We start from the raw sequence: 13,404 nt of genomic DNA, 5'->3' as shown, positions 1-13,404 counted from the left end.
GCAGATCACTGAAACAATAGAGAAGAAACGAGCGAAGGTATCTAGATAAAATGCTTTGCTTGATCCGAGACGGATAAGGGCGGAGCACGCCGGTCACATTGTACCCGCGGAAACGTTATACCGGTCTCTCTAAGCTGATCGGTAGCCGCTCCCCAATTGAATCGGGCATAAACAATACTGCACGCATATGATTTCAACCTATACTTCTTCTGACAGGTAGGTCGACGCTGAATTGAGCACAATAGTGAAACTGAAGCCGAGCGGCTTGCGACACTTACGTGAAGATCAAGCAAGAATAACCTATAAAACTAATGAGAGACGGGAGCAAATTGTTTCCAGGCAGACGGACAGCCGCCCCTTTTACAGAGGCATCTCGAAGAGTTGATATATCTTACGTAAGAAAAACCAAAACATGAATCGTGTGAGGAATATTGTGCTGGGAACACTTGATCAGTAAGAACTACGTAGTCCATAGCGGTTCGGAAGGACAGGGAGCACGTTCGACCCATTCCGAGGGCGAAATTTTGCCAACGATATGGCATAAGTCATTATCAGATGCCCGGTGGAGAAAACGGAAAGAAGTGGAGAGGTTGTGGAAAAATATTAATTAAGCTGAAACAAATTACTGGTGAAAGCCTTACTTGTGAAGAAGTTGGCGTCAAGCTTATATAGTTGGCTAGAGCAAAGAAACGATAGAAACAGAGAAAGCGGTTTTAACGGAATGTACTTCGATATACCAGATACGTCGAAGTAATCACCTTACGATGACCAGATGAACTGCGCCGGTTTCGTCTTGCATATTCTCCCATAAACTGGCTGACAACGCGTTCGATCGTTGCCGTTACTTATTCCCTTGATATATAAATAATGTGCTACGTTATATTTTGTTTCCCTTTCCTAATAGTAAAAGTACATAGATTGGCAATTTTTAGTCTCAAAAATAGAAAACAAACGGTGTCAGGTTTTGCTTTTTAAAGATGTCAGACTATGCTTCTTACTAGAATTTTATCCCGTACGTAATTGAAGTGGTGGCCATATTGCAGGAAAACGTAACCAAGTGACTATAAGAGAAAAATACGCGCTTTAATGTATAGCTACTACATATAATTTCTTTCAGTAGAATTCATTAGTTACATTTTAAACCCATCGAAGCCCTTTAGCCTAATCTGGAACATAAAAAAATAATGCCGCTCTTGCCGTTTCTTTCGTTTGCCCAATATTAAGCGAGAATATGCCTCATTTGAAGCAAATTGTTTGAAAAGATGGTTTGCCATAGGGACAGTCGACATTTGATCACAATTGTTTCAGTTTACGAACGCAGCCTTTTCAATGGTTCTCTAAAATGGTTATCTTTGTATTAATTAGGTAACAGACGCTCAGATTGCCACGTTCCATATCGCTTTACTGTGGCCCTATTTCAATCTGCTTTTAAATTTTTTCTTCGCGGCCTGACAATGGCCTCAGACCGTGGGTATATTAGCCTACCGGTTACTGATCCTAAAATGAATTATATGATTTAACGGTTGCAAAAAAATGATAGAGAAAATTGCTCTTGTGGAGTTGCAGCGTTTTCTGTCTAAAGAACTCAGAATGTCCCTCACCAGAGCAAATAGGTCATATAATATTTGTCATGAATTGAAACACTAAACAATGCGAGTGAATCAAGAAGGGGTTACTGTTATTAATAATATTACTTGCCGATTCTAGTTAATTGATCTAGGTATAATCTAAAGACAGTTGCTATAATCTTTTTTTGTAATTAATGAAATCGTCCTTGGTAGGTCGTAATAGGTGCATATATTCATTAGCGTTGCTAGTCTATTATACAGGAAAAATTACACTGAGAATTGTGACGGTAATGGAAGCGAATTTTATTAGCAAACAACCATGTACTAACGCTGAGCTCTCATAAATGATTGTTATGCATTTCTAGGCGGTTGGTCGAAACGTTATTTTGTCACCAGTTTAGATCCTTTCGAAATGTAACGCGGCAGGCCTTTTGCGAAAAATCTGGTTATCACTAAACCTTTGTACAGGATTTTTACGTTCTATACTGTTAAAATGCTTGTTATTGCACGCATTTTTATTTAACTGACCAGCAACCAATTTAGTAACTTTTGTGAAAATTGGTTTTTTGAGACATCTGAGGGCGACTTACCCCAGAATCTTGTTTTACGAAATTTTCGAAATTCGACCATGAGCTGTAATGGACAATGTACGAGGGTCACACGATTTTGATACAGTTCTATTCTCTGGTAGCTGCATTTCCTAAAACGCGTTTCATATGCCACTTTACTAAGCTGATTATACAAACGACATAATGAATTAGTGCCCAAAGTTGATAATTAGCATTCTGGCACTGCGATACAAAATTTGGCGGTGCTTACTATGAAAAATTTTGAATCAATATCGGACGAACTAGTACTATGCGAGATATGTCGCAGTTGTTAGACTCCTTTTTCTCAAATCCATGAGAAATAGACGGGTTTGAGAAGCCGTTGATTCATAACGGAGCAGTTAAGATACTTGAAGTATCACTAAATTAGCAAGATTTGTCTTCAATCTAATGTGCAATGTCCATAATAACTGTCAATAATAATTGACTGTCGTTTTGGATCCTAGAATCTTAAACAGAGACCGTTTATTTGAGTTTTTTTTTTTATCTCGTCGATGTACATGTATTTCAATTAACGAACTCTTTAAGTATACTGGATAATGATGTAACCTAGCTCAATTTCATCTTATTGCTTATAATTAACGTAGATTCCCTCGCACATTTGTGTTCTCTCGTCACTTCTATTAATTAACTTGTCATGAGGTGGGTGGGGAAGAATCGTACTTTGACTTACTACCCATTGCCAACATTTTCCTCTCCCTCTGTTGACAGTGTACTATACTGTACCTTTCGGCACATGTTATCGTAGGCCCCGCGTCGATCCTGGATCCCACTGCAGGACAATATCACCTCACTGACTGAATCGGGTCGCAATGGCCTTTTAGCCCCATTACAGGTCATCGAACAGACTCCAGCGAAGTACAAAACTAAAAGAGCGGCATCAGCCCTAAAACCCCAGTTTAGAAGCTTGGGCTTCCTGGAAGATGCAACGACTGGACAGCACCATAATTCAAATGTTTCGATACATAACCAAGCTATCGAATTTTCGTATAGACGACATCTGTCGATGGATTTTTTCGGGGGCAGACAAAGCGAATAATTGCAGGCCGGTTCTGTTTTATGTTTTATTTGCTTACGAATGGCATGTTTAACGTGCTATCATGCAAAGTGCCATTTTGAGCTGTCCATCGTGCTGCAGGATTTCTGCTAGTGCTATGTCTTGTTTCGTGGTTTTTAGAAAGACAAGGAAAGAAGTCGCCTGCTGGCAAACTATGCTCCGACGCGTCCATAGCATGAGTGGCCCCTTGCTTGGCTCAAAGTTCGGATGAAACGAAATGGCTTTCTTGGTACCCATGCTTGATGGGCAGGCATCCTCGTCTCTCTTTTGAGCGATTCACTCACGTTACCCAGTTGCGCACCCTATCGCTGAGTAGCGTTCCGATTCTTATTGTCATCATATCCTTACTGCTGCTACTGGAAGAAAGGCGCGCCGTTACGAATTCAGTGTCCACAGACCTTTTCAATCGTAACACACAAGGGTCTCCTTATTTTCTCAGGCAACACTATCATCGTCCTGTCAGTAAAGCGACGACCAGGTTTCTATTTAGACGAACGAGATCAAGCTAGAATCACCTTCCTTAGGTTGGAAAGCAGCCGAATGAGCAATAATTGCTGTCCTGAAAGATGCAGTCATAGGACATGGACACACATGGATACCACCGAATAGGGTGGGTGCGGTGCTTGCCGCTCACCAGCAAGTCAACTCGCAGTAGCCATGCGTATTCCATCGACAGGATCTAATTTTACACACTTCCAAGTCGCGCGTGCTACAGTCCGAAACTCTAAGCCTGCGTAAACTTGTTTAGGTGACGCTGCCCGCCCTCCTGCCAGCTGCGTTGCCGCCATGCAGGTAGGTTCGAGACAAGTTCACTCGGGGGATCCCGTTTATCCTTACACATCTCTTTGTGCTCATTGCGTTCGGCTGTAGTCTGCGCCCTTCGTCACTTCTAGCCAGCGTCGGTAGCTGGGCTGCGAACGGGCAGAGATGAGCTGCGTTGGGCCGCCTGGTCGGGGCCCAAACCACACGCCAGAGCTGTTACCGGTAACGGGTAGGGCCATGGGCCCGCCTCCGGGAGAGAGGCCGCTTAATAACAAGCGCGCCACATGGAACGGCATCATCAAAAGAAGGACGAGCCCGACTTGCTGCTATGTCATTAATATGACTACTTGCTGCTACTGTTATCCAAACGAAATGAACCAACACATGTAGTACGAGCAGCGCAGTTCATGCCGCTTGCCAACTAACGCTACTGCGAGCTGAAATACTGTTAAAGCAAGGTAAACCTGCCGCGCCGAAGAAGTTCATCGCCAGCATCGATAGTTGCAGAGTCTACGGCTGTTGACGCAGCGTGGCCTGGTACGAACAGCGACTGCACCAGTACAAAAGTTAACTCACAGCGCGGGCGCGGCTCGCCGAAGGGTACGAGCTGATGCAAAAAGAAAGACGAGAAGATAGGACTACAATAGTACACCAGTAATTACAAAGACGACAAGCACGGCAGCAGCAACAACAACAACAGCGTTAATATGTGTTTCAGTGATCGTGATGACAATGTTAATCGTCGAATCATAGTCCTCCGCTTGCTAGGCCCGCAATGAGGACCGGCAGCATTATACGACCCTTGTTAATGCAGCAAAGGGCAATGTCGAGTTAGCAGGTTCAGGACGCATGCTATAGTTTCAGCAGCAGCAAGAACAATAATATTTCATCAATTTTGCCGACGCTATTGCAGGCAATAACTAGAAATATATTACAATGTTTAGATATAGAAATAATACAAACGGCTGATTCGTCCGCGCGGTACAACGGTCGAGGTGGATGCGATCATTTTGAAAACAGCCCACGGAGCATAAAAGGCACATCCATCGCAAATTTGATTTCAGATCTCGATGTACGGCGAAGCTAGCCGTTGCTATTAGACATAGCGGTCGGTGTGTAGAGGATGACATTTTTTTTCTAGGAGCAGTTCACAACAAATTAGCGCAGGTAGTGTGCTGTTCAATTATTCGACCCAGACAACACGAGCTGTATACTGGGTTTATGCTGATGGGCTGCCTTTTCTGTAACTAGTTCGGATATCGTAAACGCGACAAATTTTCTTAGAGTGCTTCATAATCGCTATTTAGCTCAGCGCGATAAATGATACAGAGAAGTGATTCAGTGTACCACGTAACAGTGTTCAAGTAACCAGAATTTCTTTGAAATGCTCTCATGGAAATGAAGGTGCACGTCGTTTAGTCGGACAGCATAGACCAATGGGAACCTCCAACAGGCAGCATAATAATATGATGATTTGGGTGGGGAGAACTGAGTGAGTGGCGATTTCGTGCAAACTAATGTTGCAACCAGCTTTAGTGTATGGGGAGTTAGCTGTGAACTTTTACTGGATTACCGTGAATTAAGCAAATTCTGACTTCTGTGCGCATTTAAGTCCTCTATATAGGTAAGCCATACTTCCTGTGTCTGTAATAAAAAGATTAATAAAGATGAAAAAAGTAAAGTTCTATTTAAACACATTTACCCTTCTAAGTGACAGATACAAAGTTCATTTAAATCAGCGAACGTGGTCTACGCATTTCTATTGGCCCTGAATAGAGGTAGCAGAACGCGTCCAATAAAACAGATGTAAATGTGCTCAAGTGTAGATTATTAGATACTTTAGAGTTCCGACATGTAGCTCTAAGACTATATCATCGTGTCCTATTCAGGCTATAGGCCGGCGGTGGAAATGTCGCCTTAAAATGAATTACAAAAAAAAATAGCTTAGAGATCCTTACTTGTAAGTGGTTAAAACTTTGTCGGCACATTCGTTCATAAGTTATCGGAACTTAGAACGGGAACTCTGTTACAGAGGCCGAATTGTGCTGAGGGCAACCCTTTAAATTGAAATAGTTTAGCTGAAGAGAAGAAGATCGTGTTCTACAGAAGGACGTGTCGTCCTTGCCACCGACACTGCGGGTTCTATATTTGCTTCCGCGTCGTACAATTTATGAAATTGGTAATCTGTATCAAATAGTATTCTAAGAATCTATTTTGATTATTTCTTAAGACAATCTACAATTAACCGATTATATAATTGGATATCGGGCTTGAAGATGTTCTATGACTGCTTAATTTTAAATGCACTATTAGTTATTAAGGTCTTTTGTATCCAGTGAGCGAAAACAAGTTAACGATTCTGTACATTGTGGATAGTGATTCATTTGGGAAGCTAACACATTCTCTTAACGATTCAGCAAACTTAGCTACCATCGTTTAAGAAACTTATAGTTTTTCTGTTAAAAGCTATCACGACGTTTCAGCATGATACCTCGTCATATGGACAACAAAACCGTATTAAACGTGCACTGTGACGGATAAGATTTGCACCGTTGAAGTTGAGAAAATGATCATGATAGATTTATCCAGGAAAGAGAGGTGAAGTAAATTAGACGTAAATTCGTTTTGTTTGTTTCGACATGGAACAAATAAAAGGCATAATAATAGCAGCTATTTTTTGTCGATCCCCGTCATATTTATCCCGAGCCAAGGCGTTAGTGTTTATCATCGTGCGTTATACAAATCAAAAGGTCGAAACATGTTCGTCCCTGTCATAGCTTAGAGGGAAACGTCCGGGCGTTACACAGCGACATGTTGTGGTCTGGGTTCGAATCCGGGCACAGACAGATACACGGTTCCTTTCCTGCCGGACGTAAAGGTCGAAGGTCAAAATATGTTTGTTGTTGTATATATGACTGATGAATATATATATGATGGAAATACTTGGAAGGAATATTGAATTGGAAGGATGAAAGCTACGAAGCTGAGGCCAATCACAATAAAACGGATCCTTATTAGCGTACGCTTGCACGGAACTATTCTCATTCTTAAATTATGACGAAGGATTTAATCAGAAAGTTCAACTTGCCACGCATATTAATTATACCCTTCTATCCGTTGATATCCAATTAATATGACCCGCTAGGGGTCGGCATGTAATTTTGAGAAGCAGCATGCATTCATAGAAAGCTTGATCTACACTATGGAAATTAAGCTAGACACGGGCATCTGTTCGTAAGTGCTAATGGAGTTGGGACGAACCCATCAGGCTTTCGAACTAGTTAAAATATTATGCACAAACGTTTGATCTCACGATCAGTAAAAAAAGAAACCCTTACTCTCTCACGAGTGACTTTTCTGTTCATGTTTACTTCATCCATTATGAGTGTCCATCAGGCACACACAGGTACACAGTGTCTGTAAGCAACTGACGTGCGTAGTAATGAAAGCGGAAAGAGCAAATAAAGTGTTTGCTAGATAGCATTTTCACTGTGTTTTAGTGGCACATAATAGCGGTTTTTAATGCTGCTTAGTACGTTCCGATTAAATTGGTGCGTTTTCGATAGCTCTAAACCTAGAAAGAGCGTCTAGGTGGTCATATTGTTTTTTTTTTCGCATCGATTGTGTGATATTCTATATGTGAGTCGAGTTACTCATGGCATTTCGGACCCGTTTGACATTTATCATCAGTCAACTATATATTGATGGATACGTACATGATTACTGGATATAACATTGACCTAAGGATATTTCCCTACTAGCAACATCTACAGTAGATTTCCTAGTTAAACGAAGCTTGAGGATTGAGCAGAATTGCCCTCTGAGAAAACGCTAAATATAGCGAACATCTCGTGTTGCCAGTCTCGTTTTCTAAGATACATCCTATTATCATATATACATCGTATTGTACGTCACAATTTAGAAGTCGATGCCACCGTATTCTTGGGCTCACAGCTTCACGTGCGAAATTCTATCGAAAGTCGTATAGGAACATTGCACACTTCGTTATGTCAGGTTGTATAGTGTCAGGGGAGTTGTTAACTTGAAGATGTAACTACGCAATGACAAGCCATCCTAGAGTGTAAACTTGCCGCGTGATTTGGGCTGGCATTAAGCGAGTGGTAGGTATATATATATGTATGTCGCCTGCTTAGCATTATATGTTTACATAGCCTTGATGGCTTGTGCTGAAAAAGCTGAAAACAGTCACCGTCGCCGTACGCTGTCGCCATCCTGTAGCGACCAATCGATACGAATACGATGTAGTATTTCCCACCCTGCCGGTAGCGCTCATAAGCAGGCATCATAATTATTCTATTCTTTAGCGACTCGAGTTTCATTGTTGCCATTTGCGGCTTGTTCGACTACGAACGCTTAGGAAAACGATAAGATATCTGAGACAAAAACGAAGAAGGGCGTGTTGGATCGTCGTCATCAATCGTTCATCACATCAATGCACGAAGCGCGCCTGCGTCGAGCTGAAGATCGTGATTGCTGCACCAACATATAACAAACCGACAAAAATATGTTTCACAATACTTCACCACGTCTGTATTTCTTTTTTGTGCGAAAACATCAGTTAGCGCATAGCGAATATTAATAATAGTTGTAAGTAAGTAATAAGTAGCGAATCGTTATGAATAGCGCGTTTTCTGGTAACAGAATGATGACGATTATGGTCTATAGGACAACTTCGTATGAGAACACGTCTTCGACGCGCGCCATTACCTAGAGGGAGTAGATAAACTTTTTCGCAATTAAGTTATTTTCTGTAACTTCTATACTACGAGAAAATCTGTTGTAACTGGTGTCCAAACCAGGATGTGGCTTTTTTGAATGGAACGGATTGATGTTTTATTGCCACAGTGGAAACATCCAGAACGCATCGTTTGATATTTCTTTACGGTGTGTAGCTACAGCGGTAGTTGACTAGAGTCGAATTCCATAAGGAATCGTTATGATTAAATCTTAAACGTAAAATCGTTTACTCTAGTAAAAACTGGTCTTCAATCTAATAGAGCGTACGCGACGGTGGGTGTGACTTTGGTCTCACAAATTTGACCGAACGATTGTCAACGTAGTGACAAATCACTGGATTGTCCGCTTCATTTCGAATTACTATAAACAAACATATACCCTTGAGTACTGTGACTCTCTATTACATTAACATTTGGGACCCAAGGTAAGAGTTAGCTGACGCAACAAATGCTTATCCCTTTCTTTTGTGCAACGAATTGATTGTAGACGGTGAGTCTTTTCGTTTTAGATTTAAAATCTAAACCAAACAGGAGTGCTTCGTTCTGTACCGTATAATGTAAACTAACGCCTTCTTTAGAGAACTGTTCGAAATATTAGCACCGTTTCGACGTGTCAGTTTCAATCATAGTACTAATAATAACTACTATTATTATCGGTATCACTATGTGCGCGTTCGTTCGGCCATAGCTGCGAACTTTCAATTGTCCACGATGCGAAATTGTTTAGGGGGGCTCGCCGATATCTTGCGCCTTTTAGCTGCCTGAGTGATACACGTAACAAATGTGTACACAATGAATCGAAGTTTAACAACACTCCAACAACAGACGCTGTATGTGTGTACATGTATATATGTCTAGGCGCGCACTTTCCGACAAGATGGCAATGAACAATGGTACTGTTATGGCCTATCCGCTATCCATCCATAGACCCGTATGACTTTACAGAAGCTGTGGCTATCGTTGACACATTTTTTTAGAAAAATAAAAAAATCATAAGAATTTAACCATTGGAAACATGAATCCTCTTTATAGAAATGTATGCATGCACATACAGTTGAATGTAAAACGTGTACAACTTCCATTCTATTATTGTCTATACAGAGATGAATGGTCCTATCGCTTTGGTTCATCTGTGCTGTATCCAGCTCAACAGTCTGCGTGAGTGCACATTAATGGAGAATGGAATATATATGCGAGCCGATGTGGAGTTCTTATCGTCTGGTCCTCCGGAGATATTTCTTTGCGCATTCTACAGATGATATTATGGCATTATGCAGCTTTAGACAGTAGAAACAAGTGGATCCTATGCATTATATTGATGATACTTGGTTTTGTTATGAGAAATCAGCTGCAGTCAGTGCTCGTTGCTTTAAATGATTGGGGATTCATCACAGGGTTCGGGTTAGTAGATAGACGCAAGCATTGCACGTAATTACATGTTCACACGCCTGTTGTTGACTTACGTGGAAATTTTCGCATCCCGGATGAAGTCTGACATGAATACGGCGCAAGGGTACAGGGAAGGTGGTCGCATCGCAGTCTGGTAATGATTATTCTGATGAATGAACAGAAAGAGCAACAGCAGTAGCATCTAGACACATTTTTTTTCGATTAAATGGCGGGCGCGCGTATAAGTGCGGCAACGAGCTCGTGTGCGCTGTCAATAGATGCCCGACAATTATCAAAGCTCTAAGTAATATTTTTTTTTGTTTGAATTTGTCGAAACAAAGAACGTGCAGCAAACCAAATGGAATTGCCTGTTCTAAAATTGAGAGGTAGCAAATAGTGGTTTCGGTGGCCCGTTGGGGCCGAGCCCCAATAATGGTCTAAACTACATACACATTGCTATGTTAGGTCTTATCGTGCATAAACAGCATTACTTAGAGCCCCTTCGAACAAACACAGTAGAATCGATTGTTAGCAATTACGATTTAGCTGCTAGCGGTGCTCAAATATAGTAATTTTCATCTTATTTTCAAACAACACAGCAGACGAAATCTGTCGGGGGCGCTTCAAGTACGAGTGGCTGAATGAATACGACAAAGGGCTGTATTGTTTGCTAGAGCGGTAAGACGTCATGCGACTGCTATGTTATACTATTTCTATAAATAGTTTATATATGATGGCTGTAAAATACATTATCTCAACAAGCAAATTACTCTGTGATCACATAGTGATTAAACCTCAAATAGAATCACAGACGTGATCACGAATAGTGTGAGCAATTTAAGCTAATTCAGTTAACCTGTCGTCGGCACAAATAATAATATCTACTTTACTTGTACTAAGAGCGATTCATTTATGGCTACGAACATTTGACACTAAATCGGACGACCGTTATGGTAAATCGATGTGCGCGAATTTTGCCTTCACTTTGATGCTAATGTTCAGCCTTTAGATCTGAACTGAAACGGATCTAAGAGAACATTTACAACAAATCTATTGAATTCACAGAACGAGATAATACGTATAATTATAAATACATTCAAGATCCGTACTAAAAATCACCCTGGCTGTGTAAAGGTGTGACATAAAGTTTATATTTACTATGATGTTAGTTTTTTTTTTTGAAATATTTTACGCGTTGTACTATAATTAATGCCGAAGTATCTACTGAGCTGTGTATCAATCGTTTGTCTAAGACGCACGTTCAGGTTTGTGCGTTACGCCCAGTCCCGATAACGTTCCAAACGGAGGAACTATTTATATGGAAACAAAATTTTTTGCTGCATTGTAATATGGGACCATTTGATGTACTTTGATCATTTTGTTGGCTACCAGGGTACGGAAATTGTTATCATCAAAAAGATGTCAAACTTATTTCTATTGCATTTCCATTGGTTCCAGGAGTTTCCATTGTTAATAACTACCTTAACGATCCATGTCGTCTTAAGCCCGTAACGACAACAGTGCCTTCCAATTTCATATCATCGTTGGTATTATGTAGGTAGTGCAGTTTGGGCGCCGGAAGTCGGCCAGCTCAGTCACTCCTTAAATGTTCTAACCTCTCTTGCGTGATAAAACAACAACATTATCTGCATATGTTCTGTTTTGTACTAGGCACCAGCACCATGTTTGTTATTGCTCGCCAGGGCGTGTACCAACTTCCGCCTATTATGAGAAAAATTACAGGCTCATAGGATGCCATGGTGGCGCAAGAAGCATCAATAGCACTATACGACGAGACCTCCTGGTATTATGAGAATCTTTCGCTTGCGACCAGAAAGATCCCACTGGTGCACTAATAAAATTTTGCTTGATTGGTAACCTGTAAACTAGGTTCCTATTCGCATGCCCGACGCGTTTTATTTCAAGTATTTGCACGCATCAGTACCGATTCGTTTAAGCTTTCACTGCCCGAATTATAAACGCTCTGACGTTATAGGTTAAATCACTATACGCTGTAGCAGTACAACAGAAGTGAACTAGCTTGTTTTACAACGCATTTAAATATGACGATCTATCTTTTTGGCCGAAAACAAAATTCGCAAGGGCAACAAAGGGCACACCTGTGATTTTTGCATGAAATACATAGCAGCAAACATAACACGGAAATAATGGCCGCACTTTGTATCGTTCCATTTGATTTTGTTTTTGCGTTCTTCTATTGGGTTTCCATCGTTGTTTTTCTGCTATTCATACAGGTGAATATATAACGTGATTGTCGTGGCTGTGAAAACATGCTGCGTCGGCGTGTGTAATGATAAACGCAACAATTAGGGATTTCGAGGGGCGCAATTTGTCGTTCCCTCTGTCCTGACTGTTAGTGAAACTCCTGACCGTCTGAACGGCGCAATAGTCTTCTGGTCTTGCGGTTGGGTCCAACTGGGCTTCAAACGGAACTAGCTTCTAAAGGAACTCGAATCGAAGTTTATTTTATTCGTTTCAACTGTAAACGCAATACGATTAAAGCATGTTTGTGTCGTCGAGAAAGGACTTGGGGAGACCAACGGAAAAATATGGGAATGTAGGTAAAGCTGAAAATAAAGCATTTAGATTTATTGAACTTATAGCAAATCTATATATATTGGTACTATGTATGTCCGAGTTTGTAATAACTAAAACCTGTGGCTTATTAATAGTTGTTTTAGATATCCTATTTCCAATCATTCCTTTTTAACTGCTCCCCCCAGAAAAATTGATTATTATGCATAAATGTATTACAAAATGGGCGCGCCTGAACTCCTTTAACTCTGCATAATGTACCCACGCAAAAAAGACAATTTTTGTTAGATGTAATGGTAATTTTCTGTATCTTTGTGGTAATCCAGCATACGCCTCTGCCTATTCACTTATATATATATATATATAAGTAGCGAAAACCTAATCAACACAGATTTAATGACATCGAACGTCTTCGTTTGAGTGGCTCTTCGTTGAAAGAGAAATAAAGGATTGGTTAGTTGCCTTGATGAACTCGAAGCATAAATTCGATGTGAACTCGGTGACGAGACACCCGATAAAAGCTATTTGCGTTATATATATATATATACATATATATATATATATATATATATATATATATATATATAGGGAGAAGAAAGGAGTTATGGAGAAATAAATTTTTGGTGACCTTAAGCACAAATGAAGACTGTTTTTGATGCGGTGTATGCATAGGGAACTGCCAGGAGTTCTGAGCTTGAGAAAAACAC

The 13,404-nt window shown here is 40.7% G+C and overlaps 1 long non-coding RNA gene across 3 annotated transcripts; it reads right to left on the bottom strand.

Moving 5' to 3' along the window:
* Positions 1–1,847: 1,847 nt before the first annotated feature.
* LOC111265365 (uncharacterized) lies at positions 1,848–12,364 on the bottom strand. 3 transcript variants are annotated; one of them, XR_015313040.1, is made up of 3 exons: positions 12,262–12,364; positions 10,216–10,307; positions 1,848–6,858 (listed from the first exon to the last, which is right to left on the bottom strand). It is a non-coding gene; the product is annotated as an uncharacterized LOC111265365 (long non-coding RNA). The 3 variants fall into 3 exon arrangements; XR_015313039.1 differs by lacking the exon at positions 12,262–12,364 and adding an exon at positions 11,623–12,224; XR_002683434.2 differs by lacking the exon at positions 12,262–12,364 and adding an exon at positions 10,592–10,700.
* Between the last annotated feature and the right edge of the window lie 1,040 nt (positions 12,365–13,404).

This window comes from Varroa jacobsoni, unplaced genomic scaffold (assembly GCF_002532875.2).
Source record: "Varroa jacobsoni isolate VJ856 unplaced genomic scaffold, vjacob_1.0 scaffold_963, whole genome shotgun sequence".
NCBI classification, from domain to species: domain Eukaryota; kingdom Metazoa; phylum Arthropoda; class Arachnida; order Mesostigmata; family Varroidae; genus Varroa; species Varroa jacobsoni.
The sequence above is the reverse complement of the archived record's forward strand: the minus strand, read 5'-3'. Positions and strand labels throughout refer to the sequence as shown.